Source organism: Martes martes (assembly GCF_963455335.1).
Source record: "Martes martes genome assembly, chromosome: 2".
Classification (NCBI taxonomy): domain Eukaryota; kingdom Metazoa; phylum Chordata; class Mammalia; order Carnivora; family Mustelidae; genus Martes; species Martes martes.
In genome coordinates this window covers 728,047-744,272 of record NC_137889.1, presented here as the reverse complement: position 1 = coordinate 744,272, position 16,226 = coordinate 728,047, and the positions used below count along the sequence as shown (strand labels likewise).

General features: G+C 50.6%; 1 protein-coding gene across 7 annotated transcripts in view; it reads right to left on the bottom strand.

Moving 5' to 3' along the window:
* The window catches only part of FBXO25 (F-box protein 25), a 57,202-nt gene extending 49,944 nt beyond the window's left edge, over positions 1 to 7,258 (bottom strand). For 2 of the 7 annotated variants that reach the window (XR_013966485.1, XM_080797755.1), the window contains exon 1: positions 7,099 to 7,227. The gene's annotated coding sequence lies outside the window, so the exon portion shown is untranslated. Of the gene's footprint in view, positions 1 to 4,153; positions 4,278 to 7,098 lie in introns of those variants that run through there. The other 5 variants (XR_013966484.1, XR_013966486.1, XM_080797757.1 and 2 more) reach the window with 5 other exon arrangements.
* Between the last annotated feature and the right edge of the window lie 8,968 nt (positions 7,259 to 16,226).

Genomic DNA, 16,226 nt, shown 5'->3' with positions numbered 1-16,226 from the left:
AGTAAACACTGGGCAAACGAATGCATATAAAGAGCCGTGGCTCAGAAGAGAGAGGAAGGCTGGAGACCAGGACAGGAAACTCACCAGCATTCAGGTAGTAAGCAAAGCCACAGGAATGATACCACAGGAGAGAACACACAGAGCCAAGGGAAAAACTCTAAGGGACGAGGACATTTGAGGGCCAAGAGGTAGAGGAGCCAGAAAGGGAACCGAAGAGGAAGAGCCAAAGAGCTGGAGGAAGGGAGCAGGAAGCCAAGAGAGGAACGTATTTTAAGAAAGGAATGATTGATGCAGAAGAATGATACTGGACCATTTCCTACACCACACACAAAAACAGACTCAAAATGGATGAAGGACCTCAACATGAGAAAGGAATCCATCAAAATCCTTGAGGAGAACACAGGCAGCAACCTCTTCGACCTCAGCCACAGCAACTTCTTCCTAGGAACATTGCCAAAGGCAAGGGAAGCAAGGGCAAAAATGAACTATTGGGACTTCATCAAGATCAAAAGCTTTTGAAGAGCAAAGGAAACAGTCAACAAAACCAAAAGACAACTGACAGAATGGGAGAAGATATTTGCAACGACATATCAGATAAAGGGCTAGTATGCAAAATCTATAAAGAACTTCTCAAACTCAACACCCAAAGAACAAAGAATCCAATCAAGAAATGGGCAGAAGACACGAACAGACATTTCTGCAAAGAAGACATCCAGATGGCCAACAGACACATGAAAAAGTGCTCCCCATCACTCGGCATCAGGGAAATACAAATCAAAACCACCATGAGATCCCACCTCACACCAGTCCAAATGGCTAAAATTAACAAGTCAGGAAATGACAGATGCTGGCGAGGATGCGGAGAAACGGGAACCCTCCTACACTGTTGGTGGGAATGCAAGCTGGTGCAGCCACTCTGGAAAACAGCATGGAGGTTCCTCAAAAAGTTGAAAATAGAGCTACCCTATGACCCAGCAATGGCACTACTGGGTATTTACCCTAAAGATGCAAATGTAGTGATCCAAAGGGGCGTGTGCACCCCAATGTTTATAGCAGCAATGTCCACAAGAGCCAAACTATGGAAAGAACCTAGATGTCCATCGACAGATAAATGGATAAAGAAGAGGTGGTATATATATATATACAATGGAATACTCTGCAGCCATCAAAAGAAATGAAATCTTGCCATTTGCAATGACGTGGATGGAACTAGAGGGTATTATGCTGAGTGAAATAAGTCAATCAGAGAAAGACAATTATCATAGGATCTCACTGATATGAGGAATTTGAGAGGCAATGTGGGGGGTTTGGGGGGTAGGGAGGAAAAAGTTAAAAAAGATGGGATTGGGAGAATGACAAACCATAAGAGACTCTTAATCTCACAAAACAGAGGGTTGCCAGGGGGAGGGGGAGAGGGAGAGGGTGGTTGGGTTATGGAAATTGGGGAAGGTGTGTGATATGGTGAGTGCTGTGAAGTGTGTAAGCCTGACGATTCACAGACTTGTACCCCTGGGGCTAATAATACATTATATGTTAATAAAAAATTAAAAATTTAAAAATTTAAAAAAAAGGAATGATTGAGAGAGAGGACAACACTTAACAAGCTAGCAGAGTAAGAACTGAAAAGTATATATTGGATTTAGCCACAAAAAGGTAGCAGACAACCTAACCAAAAGTAGTTTCCATAATGTCATATTAATCTCAGGGGCTCCTGGGTGGCTCAGTGGGTTAAAGCCTCTGCCTTCGGCTCAGATCATGATCTCAGGGTCCTGGGATCGAGCCCCGCACGGGGCTCTCTGTTCAGCGGGGAGCCTGCTTCCTCCTCTCTCTCTGCCTGCCTCTCTGCCTACTTGTGATCTCTGTCTGTCAAATAAATAAATAAAATCTTAAAAAAATAATAATGTCATATTAATCTCACATCCAAGTAGACTTGGGGCATTTCGCTAATGTGGAATATTTCTAACAGAGTACCTGAGAGACAGAAATGTTCAAATATCATCTCCCAACTATATTATTACAACTAACAAAAAACAGGCTATTAAGTAGACATTTATTTTTTTTTTTTTTTAAGATTTTATTTATTTATTTGACAGACAGAGATCACAAGCAGGCAGAGGCAGGCAGAGAGAGAGGAGGAAGCAGGCTCCCCACGGAGCAGAGAGCCCGACGCGGGGCTCGATCCCAGGACCCCGAGACCATGACCCGAGCTGAAGGCAGAGGCTTCAACCCACTGAGCCACCCAGGTGCCCCTTAAGTAGACATTTATACAGGCTTAGAAGAAACAAAAAAAAATTAGAAGAAAATTCTAAGCCTTCAACAGTATTCCTGGGTCAACTCTTAAGTGCTCACTTCCTTTTTTTTTTAAGTTTTTTTTTTTTTAAAGATTTTATTTATTTATTTGACAGAGATCACAAACAGGCAAAGAGGCAGGCAGAGAGAGAGGAGGAAGCAGACTCCCCGCTGAGCAGAGAGCCCGACATGGGGCTCGATCCCAGAACCCTGGGATCACGACCCGAGCTGAAGGCAGAGGCTTAAACCCACTGAGCCACCCAGGTGCCCCTCAAACTCTTATTTTAGAAGATACCTCAGAATCATTATTTAAATCTCAGTACTATTTTTGTAAGTTCTTTTTTAAAAAATTTATTTACTTGAGACAGAGAGAACACAAGTGGAGGGGAGTGTCAGAAGGAGAGGGAGCAGACGCCCCACTGAGCAGGGAGCCTGATGCGGCACTCGATCCCAGGACCCTGAGATCATGACCCCGAGCTGAAGGCAGATGCTTCACCTCCTGAGCCACCCAAGTGCCCCTGTAAGTATCATCTTGCAGACTTGCTTCAAGCCACCAATCACCCAAAATGCAGAAGTCAGTTGTTATCTGAAATTGTCTCCAACAGTATGTGCTCCTCCCAAAGAAGGCAGGTGCAAACCATGATGGAGAAGATGCTGCTTAAGAAGTAATCTAGTCTCATAAAAACCAGACGAGAGAAAAATGTCTGGGACCAACTGCGACAGTTGCCAACGTATCTCCTGATGTCATATATGGCAGATTCAGAAAAACCGGTATTTTTTAAAAAGTGGCCAGCAAGCAGAACACTGCTACACAGACCAAATATAGATTACTCCAGTAACAGGCAAACACAGACCAGCGCGTTATTATGCTATATGTCCCTTTCCTGAAGGTGTACTACCTAGTCCAAGAACTAAACAGACAAGAGCCACATCTTTATCCATTCATCAGTGGAAGGACATTTGGGCTGTTTCTATTGTTTGGCTATTGTGGGTAATGCTGCTAGAAACATCAGGGTACATGTACCTCTTCAAATCTGTATTTTTGTATCCTTTTGGTAAATACGTAGTAATACAATTGCTGGGTCGAGGTGGGGGATGCGCTAGGTGGGAGACGGACATTAAGGAGGGCACTTGTGATGAGCACTGGGTGTTTGATGTAAGTGACGAGTCACTGAATTCTACTCCTGAAACCAAAAATTACACTATATGTTAATTATAATTTTTAAAAATTTTGAAAAAATAGGTAAGAGCAAATGAGAAAACTCACACAAATAATACATGTAAATATACTTAAAAGAGATTTTACAATGTATATGTATGTACTGAATGAGCAATAAAGGGAGAATAACTAAAAGAAATTCGGAATAAAAAGCAGATCATTTGGGACCTCTGAAGAAAAACCAGGGCACCATGCTGGCCTTAAAGCACAGTTAAATCTTAAGTAAATGGGAGACAACAGGGAAAAAAAAAGCAATCACAGAAATGGTGGGCACACACACACATGACACCTTTGAGAATAATAAACAGAACAGGTTGGCTGAAATAGAGAAATCTTTGGGAAGGTTGGTAGGCAGGTTGGAAAAGTGACGACTGGAAGCCAGATCATGGAAAACTGGAATGTCAAAGCTGTTTGGACTTTACTCTCCAAATAATTAAGAGTTTTTAGGCAACGTGGTGGTAGGAGCAGTGTTATTCTGAAGATAACCTGCCAGGTCATGTGTGGTAAAGGGTGTGAGAGAACGGAGACAGAAAGCACAGCTCGGGGAACAGAAACCTCCTGCCAACACCTCAGCTAACAACCTGTCTTAAAACGTGAGGACGCACCAACCCTGCCCTTGTCCATGTAGGCGCGACGCCCACTCACCACTTCAGACACTTCTATTCAGGACTCCAAAGCAACGCCCGGAACATTTACGCGAAGCTTTCACGTGAAGTTAAGAGTCAGCCTGGTGTCTCGAGTAAGATAATCATCTCTTTTGCAGCAACCCCTGTGAGAAATCACAGGGTTAGCCCGAGCGCTCAGGGCTGCTTCTATTTACACAGGTTGGAAGCAATGAAGCCCAGCTCCACAGACCACGGAAATAAAAACAGAACATTCCTAAGGTTTTTAATCTCCAACACAGACGAAAAGATCTGTTCTGCTGTAGCTGTGCACACTTCATAGGTCTGACATAGGTTCTCTGGATCTCAATGAAGCTTTATCTGAAATTATAATTCCATACAGTCCACGAACTAAGGCAGACTCCGGTAGAAGAGTTATTAGAAACAACAACAAAAAGCCATCCGGGAAAAGCAAGAAAAAAAAGAAAAAAGACAAGGAGCAATTTGAAATGCCTGGGATCAAATTTTCAAAAACACTCCCAACCTGGGGCATCTAAAATCGCAGACAGAAAAAACATTACTACACTTCTGGAATGAGGAACAGCCCACCACTTTTACAGGAATTTATTGATCTGTCTTGCTAAAAGACCTGAATTGCTATAACTTCCTAAGTTTTAATTAAAATCACATTTGGTTTGAAAAATTTCAAATACAAAAATAAAGGCAAAACTTACTCCTCAAAATGAAGCACTTAAGAACAGCTACTCAAAGGGCGGCTACGAAACAGCTACAAGGATTTGCAACTTATGCACATTTCAGGTTAACTGATGTCAGCCAGCAAAGGGGCTAAAGTCTTACACGTCCTCCCTTAATCTCTGTCGTATGTAGCAGGACGCGGGAGGACAGGACCTCCCCAGGTTGCCCAGCCCAGAAGAAATCCCAGGAGAGACGCAGAACCAACCAAGACACGTCCTCCTCCAGCGAGCATCCCATCTCAGCTGGTTCGATCCTAGCACACGCCCTCCGGCTCTCAGGCGGAGGCAGGCATTCCTTCGAATAACTTACCTGCACTATCTCAGCCCCCAACCGCCCCAAAAGACAGAAAATGCTACCATCCCCCCTTTTACAGCCTTATTTCTCCTTTTATAGACCCAAGCGCAGCCCAGCGACGGCGGAGCTGGGAGTCACATCTGGGGAGCGTCCGGGCCCGGGCTCTATCACCATGTTTTTATACCATTTCCCGGGCACCCTGTGAAAAGGAAAGGCCATGCACTTGTGGGGTTTTAGGTGTCACCTTGTATTACCTAAGTCACTCAACATGGTCTAATGACTGGTCTAAATATGAAAACACGAAGGAAAACGTGCCAGGCAACACACCCTCGTACACTCTGCAGGGCCACACGTCCGGACACAGGAGTGAGCAGACTCGGAGCCATCGTCAGGTTCGTGTCCGGACGCAACTCGCGGCAAGGACAGAGCAGGCCGCGCCCCGCGCAGCAGGCCCAGGCACGGCGGCGGCCACCGCGATCGCAGAAACACCGGCGCACGCGTTTCCAACTCTCCCCTGTTGCTTCTGGGCCAACAGAAACGGACAAAACCCGCTTCGTCCTGTGCTGCGAAGCACGGGTCCCCGACCCCACAGCGTTCCGTCCCCTCTGCGGCTCGCTCACCCTCCCACGACGCCCAGGTCGCTCGGGTCGCACGCGGCCGCGCCTGCTAAGAGCGGAGGAGCCCGACCCCGAAGAGCAGCAGAGGCAGCTGAGCGCTGGCCGGGGACACGGGCTGTCCCGCAGGGACCCGAAGGACGGCCCCAGAGGCCTCACAGCGACGGACGCCCGGACCGCGACGGGGAAGGGCCACCGCGGAGGGCGCGCTCCCGGAGGAACAAGAAACCGTGGTGCCCGGCTGCGGCCGCCGCATGCGGACTTAGAAGACTTCACGAGGAACGTACATGTTCCCCGCACTCCCGAGCTTTCACACCGCCCGACTGGGGTAACGGAGGCCCACGGAGGGCAGCGGCTCCCAGGGAAGAGGAAGGCGCACGGCCCAGGCTCGGCGAGGGCGCCGGGGCCCCGGGCGAGGCCTGGGGAGGACGCTGGAGCCACAGAGGGTGGGGGCCAAGGGTCAGGCACAGGGAGGACAGGGGAGCCACCGACCAGTGCTGGGGACGCAGCTAGAGCCAAAGAGGAGGACGGAGGGCCAGGCACGGGCTGGACGCTGGAGCCGCGGACGGGGACCGAGGCCCGAGGGACAGGCTGGCGGAGAAGCTGGCGCGTGGACAAGGACCAGGGGACCGAGGCCAGGCACGGGGAGGCCGCTGGAGCCGCGGCGAGCGGGGCCCGAGGCCAGGCACGGGCTGGACGCTGGAGCCGCGGCGAGCGGGGCCCGAGGCCAGGCACGGGCTGGACGCTGGAGCCGCGGACGGGGACCGAGGCCCGAGGGACAGGCTTGCGGAGAAGCTGGCGCGTGGACAAGGACCAGGGGCCCGAGGCCAGGCACGGGGAGGACGCTGGAGCCGCGGACGGGGACCGAGGCCCGAGGGACAGGCTTGCGGAGAAGCTGGCGCGTGGACAAGGACCAGGGGCCCGAGGCCAGGCACGGGGAGGACGCTGGAGCCGCGGACGGGGACCGGAGGACCGAGAAGCTGGAGCCGCGGACGGGGACCGGGCAGCAGGTGGGACGCGGCCGAGGACCGGGGTCGGGGGTCGGGAGTCGGGCGGCAGGGGGAGGGGCGCGGACGCGGACCGCGAGGCGGAGGCGGCGGGCGTCCCCGGGAGAAAGGAGCTCGGGGCGCGCGGGGGCGGACACGCTGGTGGGAGGGGCCCCGGGAACCGTCGCAGGACCCGACGGCAGCGCCCGCGGAGAGCGAGGCCAGGGCGGCGGCGGGGTCGCGGGCGCGCGGGGGTGGGCGGCGGCCGAGGGGAGGCCGCGCCGCGCGGCTCAGGGCCGCTCGGTCCCCACCGGCGCGCCCCGGGCCCCCGACCCTACCTGGCGCGGGGAGGGCTGGGGGTTCGCCGTCCCCACCTGGAGCGCGCGCCGCCTCCGTCCCCGCGGGAGCGCAGACGCCCTCGGGCCCCACCGGACGGCGGCGCCCAGCCTTATTGCCGGAAGTCGCCCGCCGCCTACCGGGGAGCGCCGACCTCAAGCCCCGCCCCGGGCCGCGCCGATTGGCTGCTGCGGCTTCGCGTGGCCGTGTTGCTACCCGGCTCCCGAGGCCGAGGCGCGCGCGTGCGCAATGGGCCCCGCGTCGCCGCCTCCTGCGCGTGCTCAGTGGGTGCGGTGGGCGCGCGAACCCGCGGTCGCGGTGCGGGCGGTGTCCGCGCGTGGGAGGCCGCGCTGCGCTGGCCTGCGGGCGTGCGGGAGGCGCGGCGCAGGGCCGGGAGCCCAGCGGTCGGCCCGGCCGCGGCCCCGCTCGGCTCCGCGGGCCCCGCCCGCCGCAGTGCCCCCGCCCACGCCCGCTCCCCGAAGCAACCCGAGCCTCAGTTTCCCCCCGGAGCCCCCGCGCGCCGCGGTCGTCGGTCCCCCGCCGCGCGGCTCGGGCGGTCCAGATCCCAGCGCGGGGCGGTCGTCCGCGGGGACCCGCTGGCACGCGGCGGTCCGGCCCGTCGGGGAGCCGGGATGTGGGTGTCCGCGGGCGGGGCTGGGCTGCAGGGTGGGCGTCGCGTTATGTTGTTTTTAAAGATTTTATGTATTTACCTGCCAGAGATCACAAGCAGGCAGAGGCAGGCGCGGGGGGGGGAAGCAGGCCCCCCGCTGAGCAGAGACCCCCCCCCCGGCCAATGATCCCAGGACCCTGAGATCATGACCTGAGCCGAAGGCAGAGGCTTTAACCCACGGAGCCCCCCAGGCGCCCCTTGACTATACTTCTTGAGACTCAGTGGGTGATTACAAATCACTTAATTACCCTTAGAAACCGGACATCATTGCTTACAGTTTTCCAAATGTGGCCCCTGACGATATTCCAGGTGTCAGAAGACGTGCTGGGTACATGCTGTGCTTCCTTTCAAGCAAAATTAACCCTCAGAATACAGCATCCTACAAAGTAACTGCTATCCTTGGAAAGCAGTTTTTTCTCTGAATGAGGAGCTTCAATTGTACATTTTTCCAATATACATTTTTTCAGTTCTGAGATGCTCCATGAAGCACGTAAACCAGTAACGTAAAGTCAACTCCCACTGACTGATGTACAGTAAATTACAATCACTGTAACCAAGACATTGAAAACCGCTTAGTTCGATCTGTGTTTTGTAAAACATAACTGTTCTAAAAATCTAATTTCGCCAAATTTATGTGAAAAAAAGTAGCAAGGGGAACTTAGGGTGTTCTTCACGCTGTAGTGCCTGGCGTGGCTGACGGCCGTTCATACATGGATCCAGTACGGCCTGGGTCGCAAACGTTTTCCTCTGCCGGGCACTCACTTTGTGTTCACAAATCAACCTTGCTGTCACAGCAGGAAAGCCGCCATATAATTCATGGACAAATGCATGCGGCTGCTTTCTATTAAAACTTTATTTACAAAAACAGATATTGGCTGAATTTGGCTGGGGCATAATTTGTTGATTCCTGGTCTAAAGATTTGAAATATCGGGGCGCCTGTGTGGCTCAGTGGGTTAAAGCCTCTGCCTTCGGCTCAGGTCATGATCCCAGGGTCCTGGGACCCAGCACGTGTCAGCCTCCCTGCTCAGAGAGAGCCTGCTTCTCCCCCTCCCCCTGCCCCCCGTGCTTGTGCACTCTTACACACTTTCTCTCCCTCTGCCCCTCCCATGCTTGTGCACTCTTACACACTTTCTCTCCCTCTGCCCCTCCCATGCTCCTGTGCTCTTACACACTTTCTCTCCCTCAAAGAAAGAAAATCTTAAAAAAAAATTGACAAACCTTTAGCTGAGTCACCAAGAGAGAAGACTCAAATCAGGAAAGGAAGGAAAAGGAAATGTTATAACCCATACCACAGAAATACAAAGGCCCTCAAGAGACTGAAATAAACATTTATATACCAAGAAACTGGACAACCTAGAAGAAACTGACAAATTCTTAGAAACACACAACCTACTGAGACTGAATCAGGAGGAAATTTAAAAAATCTGAAGAGACTGATAACTAGTAGGGAGAGCGAATCAGTAATCAAAACCGCCCAACAAACAAGAGTCCAGGACCAGATGGCGTCACTGGCAAGTTCGCCAAACACTCAAAGACACATTAGCACCAATCCTTCTGAAATGTCCCCAAAAGGCAGAAGAGAAGGAGTCTTTCCAAAGAGTCCGCGTTTCCTGATACCAAAACGGGACAAGAATACAACAAGAAGTATCCCTGATGAACATAGATACAAAAGTCCTGAGCAAGCTATGAACAAACTGAACTAAGCACCACGTTAAAAAGTTCGTGTGTCGCAGTCCTGTGGGGTTTACTGCGGGGCGGCGACTAGGGTTCCGCATCTTGGAGTCCGTGGGACAAACACATCAACAAAATGAAGGGTAAATATCACACGATCAACCCAACAGATGTAGAAACAAACCGACAAAATTCCACGACCCACCGTGTGTGATAAAAACCGCAACAAAGTGAACATCGGGAATATCCGGTATCCCTTTGTAACAACCCCACAGCTACCATTGCACACGGCGGTGAGGAGCTGAGTGCCTTTCCTGTAAGATCAGGAGCAAGAAAGGGACGCTCGCCCCCTCCATTTAACATGGCAGGGCTGCGCTGGCGAGAGCGAATAGGGAAGAAAGAGAAATAAAGGATACAAATTGGAAAGAAGAAATAAAAATTGCTGTTATTTGTAGGTGGCATGATATTATATGGAAAACCCCAAGATTCCATAAAAAACTATTAGAACTAATAAGTCACTTCGGTAAAACTGTGGAACACGAATCAATATATAAAAATATATTGCTTTTTTATATGCTGACAATAAACTATGAGAATGAGAAATTAAGAAAACAATCCTATTTAAAATTGCATCAGAAGAATTAAATACCTGGAAATAAATTTAACCAAGACCATGAAAGACCTATACTCTGAAAACTATAGGACATTCATGAAAGAAATTGAATACGCAAATAAATGGAAAGATAGACGATCCTCATGGGTTGAAAGAATTAATATTGTTAAAATGTTGATTCTACTCAAAGCAGTCTGTAGAATCAATGCAATTCTTATCGAAATTCTGATAGCACTTTTCATAGAAATAAACTCCCTAAAATTTGTACAAAGCCACAAAAGACCCCGAATAGCCAAAGCGATCTTGGGAACAAACTGGAGGCATCACGAGCCGTAATTTTAAACGATGTTACAAAACTGTAGTTATCAAAACAGTATGGCATTGGCAAAAACGAAACAGTACAGTAGAATAGAGATCCCAGAAATAAACCCGGACTTACATAGGATCAATTTGTGACAAAGGAAACTGAAATGTATAATGAGAAAGACGGTCTCTTCAACAAATGGTGCCGGGGAAACTGACAGCCACGTGCAGAAGGAAACTGGACCGTTTTCTTACACCACAGACAAAAATTAACTCAAAGCGGTTTTGAACACCTGAACCCATAAAATTGCTAGAAGAAACAAAGGTAGTAAGCTCATTGACATTGGTCTTGGTGATGATTTTTTAATCTGGCACCAAAAACAAAGGCAACAAAAGCATAAATATGCAAGTAGGTCTAGATCAAACCGAAAAGCTTCTGCACTGCAGGGGAAATCGTCAGCAAAATGAGAGCACTACCTACTGAACGGGAGGAAATATTTGTAGATCATATACCTGACATAGAGTTACTGTCCCAAAAACGTAACAAACTCCTACAACCCAATAGCAGAAACTAAACAATCTGATTTAAAAAATCGACAGAGGGTCTGAATAGATATTTTTCCAAAGAGGACACACAGATGGCCAGTAGGTACACGAATGATGCTCTAGGTCACTCACCACCAGGGAAATCCAAATCAAAACTGGCATGAGAGGTCACCTCGCACCTGTCAGAACGGCTAACGTAGAAGACAAGCGTTGGCGAGGATGTGGGGAGAAAGGATCCCTTCTGTTCTGTTGGTGGGAATGCAGACGGGTGCAGCCGCCGTGGACAACGGCACGGAGGTTCCTCAAACAGTAAAAACAGAGCTACCCGGTGGCCCAGCAATCCCACTACTGAGTGCTGATGCGGAGAACAGAGAACACGAACTCCAGAAGATTCAGCAGCCCCATGTTCACTGCCCTGTAACTTACAACCTAAGTGTCCATTAACAAATGGATTTAAAAATGCAATCTCACACACGCACGCACACGCACACACACGCACACACACGCACGCACACGCACGTGCATGCACACACTCACACACACAGTGGGATCTTACTCAACCCTAACAAGACTGAAGTCTCGGGGCGCCTGGGTGGCTCAGTGGGTTAAGCCTCTGCCTTCGGCTCGGGTCATGATTTCAGGGTCCTGGGATCAAGCCCCACATCGGGCTCTCTGCTCAGCGGGGAGCCTGCTTCCTCCTCTCTCTCTGTCTGCCTCTCTGCCTACTTCTGATCTCTGTCTGTCAAATAAATAAATAAAAATCTTTAAAAAAAAAAAAAAAGACTGAAGTCTCACCATCTGCAAGCCCAGATGTGCTGGTCCATAATGAGATGGCCCCCGAGCCCGTTGTGCTGAGTGATGTCAGCCAGTCATTATATGAAGTATTTTGAGTCTCCTTCCAGAAGAATGACCTATTTTTCTTCATGATACAAGACAGAAGCTAAAGGTTCTGTTAGCAAGTTAACACATTCTTAATGCCAGATCTGAAGCATTCCTGCTTTTGAGCAAATTATTTTCCATGGAAAATACACATTTACCGCTTGTTGCCGTTATAAGCTTGGAAGTGTGGTTTTCTGTGACGTCCGAGGCGTCTGTGAGCAGACATTGACGACGTTCTCTGTGTTAAACGTGACTGGCCAGTGTTCCGAGGTACTTGCTCTCAGCTGCGGGACAGCTGGCCGTCCCATAGGTTTCCCTGGCCTCCCGCTCTCCCGCACGTGCCTTCCCCGTCACACACGTACAGGGAGCTCCTGGCAGACGCGCAGAACAGTGAACTCTTCCCATGTCTTCAGGAGAGCTTGAAGCGGAAATGCAGAAACCTGTGCTTCGTTTGCCTGCTTGAAACAGTCCCAGTGGGTTCTTGGAATCTGTCTGTGGACCTTTCCCTCGAGGCGCAAACTTCTGTACAGCGGTATTTTAAGAGTGACCGACCCGTCGTGGTCCCTGCTGACATCCAGATACGACAAGCACTTGGTGCTCTGGGTGCTTCCCAGCTGTTAGCCATCCCAGAAGAACAAGATATTCTGAGGTTAATTCACTAGTGCGGCAGGAATCTCAGTGCCCCCGGAACCTGCTTGAATGCACGGCCAACCGCGGTTCGTGTGGTCCGCAGCCCAAGTGCTTGCGGGTAGCCGGCCCGGGGCTGGAGGACATGAGAGCTCTGAGTTCAAATACTCATGGGACGCAGAAGGCAGGACAGAATCCATGCCGCCCCTGCCCCAGAAGTGCGTATTTTCAACCAGCAGCTGAGCGGTCCTTTACTAAGTGGCCTCTGTGTCCAGTCAGCATCCCAGCGGGGGCGGGGGTGGGGGGACGAACAGGACGAGGACTTAGATCTGCTCGGTGGGTCAGAGCCAGTGGCGGGCGGGCCACACGAGGAGACCCAGCCTCTGCAGAGGCAGGGAGGACCCGACAGAGGGATGTGCAGGGTGGTGGGCTGTCCAAGGAAGATGCCCAGCTCCCCTGGTAGGGGCTCCCTTGCAACAGTCATCGGTCAACGTGAACATGTGCCAAGCTTTCTTACGTTGGCGGAATTTCCCACCTTGGGAACCTTGTCTGTCCAAGGTAGAGCTCTACTTTCCAAGCTTTTCTTGGCACTTGGGTCCAGAAATGACCCGGCTGCTTTCAGTGTGCACCTGTTTGAGGACTCGGTGCTGAGAGAGTGACGAGAAGAAGGCAGGGCCCTGGGACACAGCGGCCGGCGCGGCAGAGAGCCGTGGTTCCCGGGCCCGGGGATGTGATGGCGACTGCTCACGGCGTAGCCTTCGAACTTGAACCTATGCCCAGAGATCTGTATAGTGTATATAGTGTGTATATATATATATATATATGTGTGTGTGTGTGTGTGTGTGTATATATATATAGTGTATATAGTGTGTGTGTATATATATGTGTGTGTGTGTATATATATATATATATAGTGTATATAGTGTGTATAGTGACTGGCACCTGCTTGATTTCACACGTTGACTTTGTGTGCTGGGAGGCACTCGGTTTTCTGGACTGGATTTTGGAAGTTGATCCCTGGAATCTGGTTCGAGAAGGTGTGACTTTCCCTTTGGATTTGGTTGGTAAATTTCAGCACGCGTCTTTACTCTGAAACTGCGGTCTCTGACTAGTGGTTATGAGTTTGTCACCTGCTTGTACCCTAACCGTTCCTTCTTCCCTGGGAGTCTTCGGGGCACCTTGGCGTCCGCAAGGGCTTGCTCTGCAGTCTGTCATTCTCCTCGGGCCCCTAGGGAACACTTCCTGCTTGAAGGTTCCCGTAGCCCCTAAGTGTGCTCCACTCAACAAGAGAAACTCTAAGAATGACGTGGGTGACACTGATGTGGACAGTCTGCACCTGGGGCTCCCCGTGACTCCACCCCCCACATTCCTCCCTCGGGGTCCAGCCAGGCAGGAGGGGCAGTTACAGAGGTGGGGAAGAAACGTGCCAAGTCTTGAAGGCGCAGCCACTGAATTTGTTTTCATTCTCATCCTAAGATGGGGCCGGGGCGCGATGAGCGTCTGAGTAAGAAAACGAACAAAAAGGAGCCAGTGTTCTACCAGACACATGAAAAAATGTTCATCATCACTAGCCATCTGGGAGATTCAAATTAAAACCACATTGAGGGGGCGCCTGGGTGGCTCAGTGGGTTAAAGCCTCTGCCTTCGGCTCAGGTCATGATCTCAGGGTCCTGGGATCGAGCCCCACATCGGGCTCTCTGCTCCGCGGGGAGCCTGCTTCCTCCTCTCTCTCTGCCTGCCTCTCTGCCTACTTGTGATCTCTGTCTGTCAAATAAACAAATAAAATATTAAAAAAAAAAAAAATAAAAAAAAAATAAAACCACATTGAGATACCACCTTACACCAGTTAGAATGGCCAAAATTAGCAAGACAGGAAACAACGTGTATTGGAGAGGATGTGGAGAAAGGGCAACCCTCTTACACTGTTGGTGGGAATGCAAGTTGGTGTAGCCACTTTGGAGAACAGTGTGGAGATTCCTCAAGAAATTAAAAATAGGGCTATCCTATGACCCTGCAATTGCACTACTGTGTATTTACCCCAAAGATACAGATGTAGTGAAAAGAAGGGCCATCTGTACCCCAATGTTCATAGCAGCAATGGCCACGGTCGCCAAACTGTGGAAAGAACCAAGATGCTCTTCAACGGACGAATGGATAAGGAAGATGTGGTCCATATACACTATGGAGTATGATGCCTCCATCAGAAAGGACGAATCCCCAACTTTTGTAGCAACATGGACAGGACTGGAAGAGATGATGCTGAGTGAAATAAGTCAAGCAGAGAGAGTCAAGTATCATATGGTTTCACTTATTGGTGGAGCATAACAAATAATATAGAGGACAAGGGTAGATGGAGAGGAGAAGGGAGTTGAGGGAAATTGGAAGGGGAGGTGAACCATGAGAGACTATGGACTCTGAAAAACAACCTGAGGGTTTTGAAGGGGCGGGGGGGGGAGGGTGGGGGAACCAGGTGGTGGGTATTAGGGAGGGCACAGATTGCATGGAGCACTGGGTGTGGTGAAAAAACAATGAATACTGTTACGCTGAAAATAAAAAAATTAAAAAAAAAAAAGGAGCCAGTGTTAATCAGTCTATGGTGGCCCAAATGGGGTAGTGCAGACACATGCTTGGAATGCAACAAAACTGCCCCCTGGAAGGTGACGAGGTGGGTGAGAGCCACCAGCAGCAGGTACGGGTGACACAGGTGACACGGGACAGCCAGAGCACAGTGCTCAGTGGACAATGGTTAGCGGTGGTACAGCCCCAATTCAGGGAGAAAATAAGTCCGTCAGTGCTTGCGTGTGAACAGTGCTCGCGAGGGACAACAGGGGTCAGGCGTCCTCCACAAACCAGATTTGGCAAACTGACAAGGTCACAGAAGGTGTCTTAGGTGTGCAGGTCAGGACAAGGGAGTGCACTGTGTGCATGTGTGTGTGCATGTGTGTGTGCAAGTGTGTGTGTGCACTGCTTGTGTGTGCGTGCAGGTCAGGACGAGGGAGTGCATTGAATGTGCGTGTGCATGTGTATATGTGCTTGCATGTGCATCTGTGTGCATGTGTGTGCACATGCCCGTGTGCCTGTGTATGTGTGTGCGTGCATTATGTATGCGTGTGTGTGTGTGCACTGCTTGTGTGTGCAGGTCAGGACAAGGGAGTGCATTGCACGTGTGCCCGCGTGCATGTGTGCATGTGTATATACGTGCGTGTGTGTCTGTGCCTGCATTGTGTGTGTGCGTGCATGTGTGTACACGTGTGCGTGCGTGGGGCGGGAGGGCGCCAGGCAGCTGCGGAGGTCCACTCGCCCCGTCTGCACGGGGCCTCCCCAGACTGTGGAAGATCTTTAAAGGCTGTTCACATTAAGTGGATTTGATTTAATATAAGCAGAAGAATCCCATAATCTCTCAAAATCTTCTGAGCAGCAGGCTGGTGGCTGACTGAGGCAGCAAAATGTGTCATCTCTGGATCACGGCACAAAAATAGGGCAACTGGGGCGCCTGGTGGCTCAGTCATTAAGCGTCTGCCTTCAGCTCAGGTCATGAGCCCAGGGTCCGGGGATCGAGCCCCGCACTGGACTTCCTGCTCAGCAGGAAGCCTGCTTCTCCCTCTCCCACTCCCCCTGCTTGTGCTCCCTCTTCCTCTCTGTCAAACAAATACATACAATCTTTTTTAAAAAATTAGGGCAACTGGAGAGCAAAACGCAACCCATTTTTAATAAAACTAAGTCGTGAGGGTCCTCTGCAAATCCTAAGGTATAAGCAGGTGATGGCAAATCCCCAACAGCCACAAGACCGCACGACATCAGTCCGCAGAGGGAGGAGGTA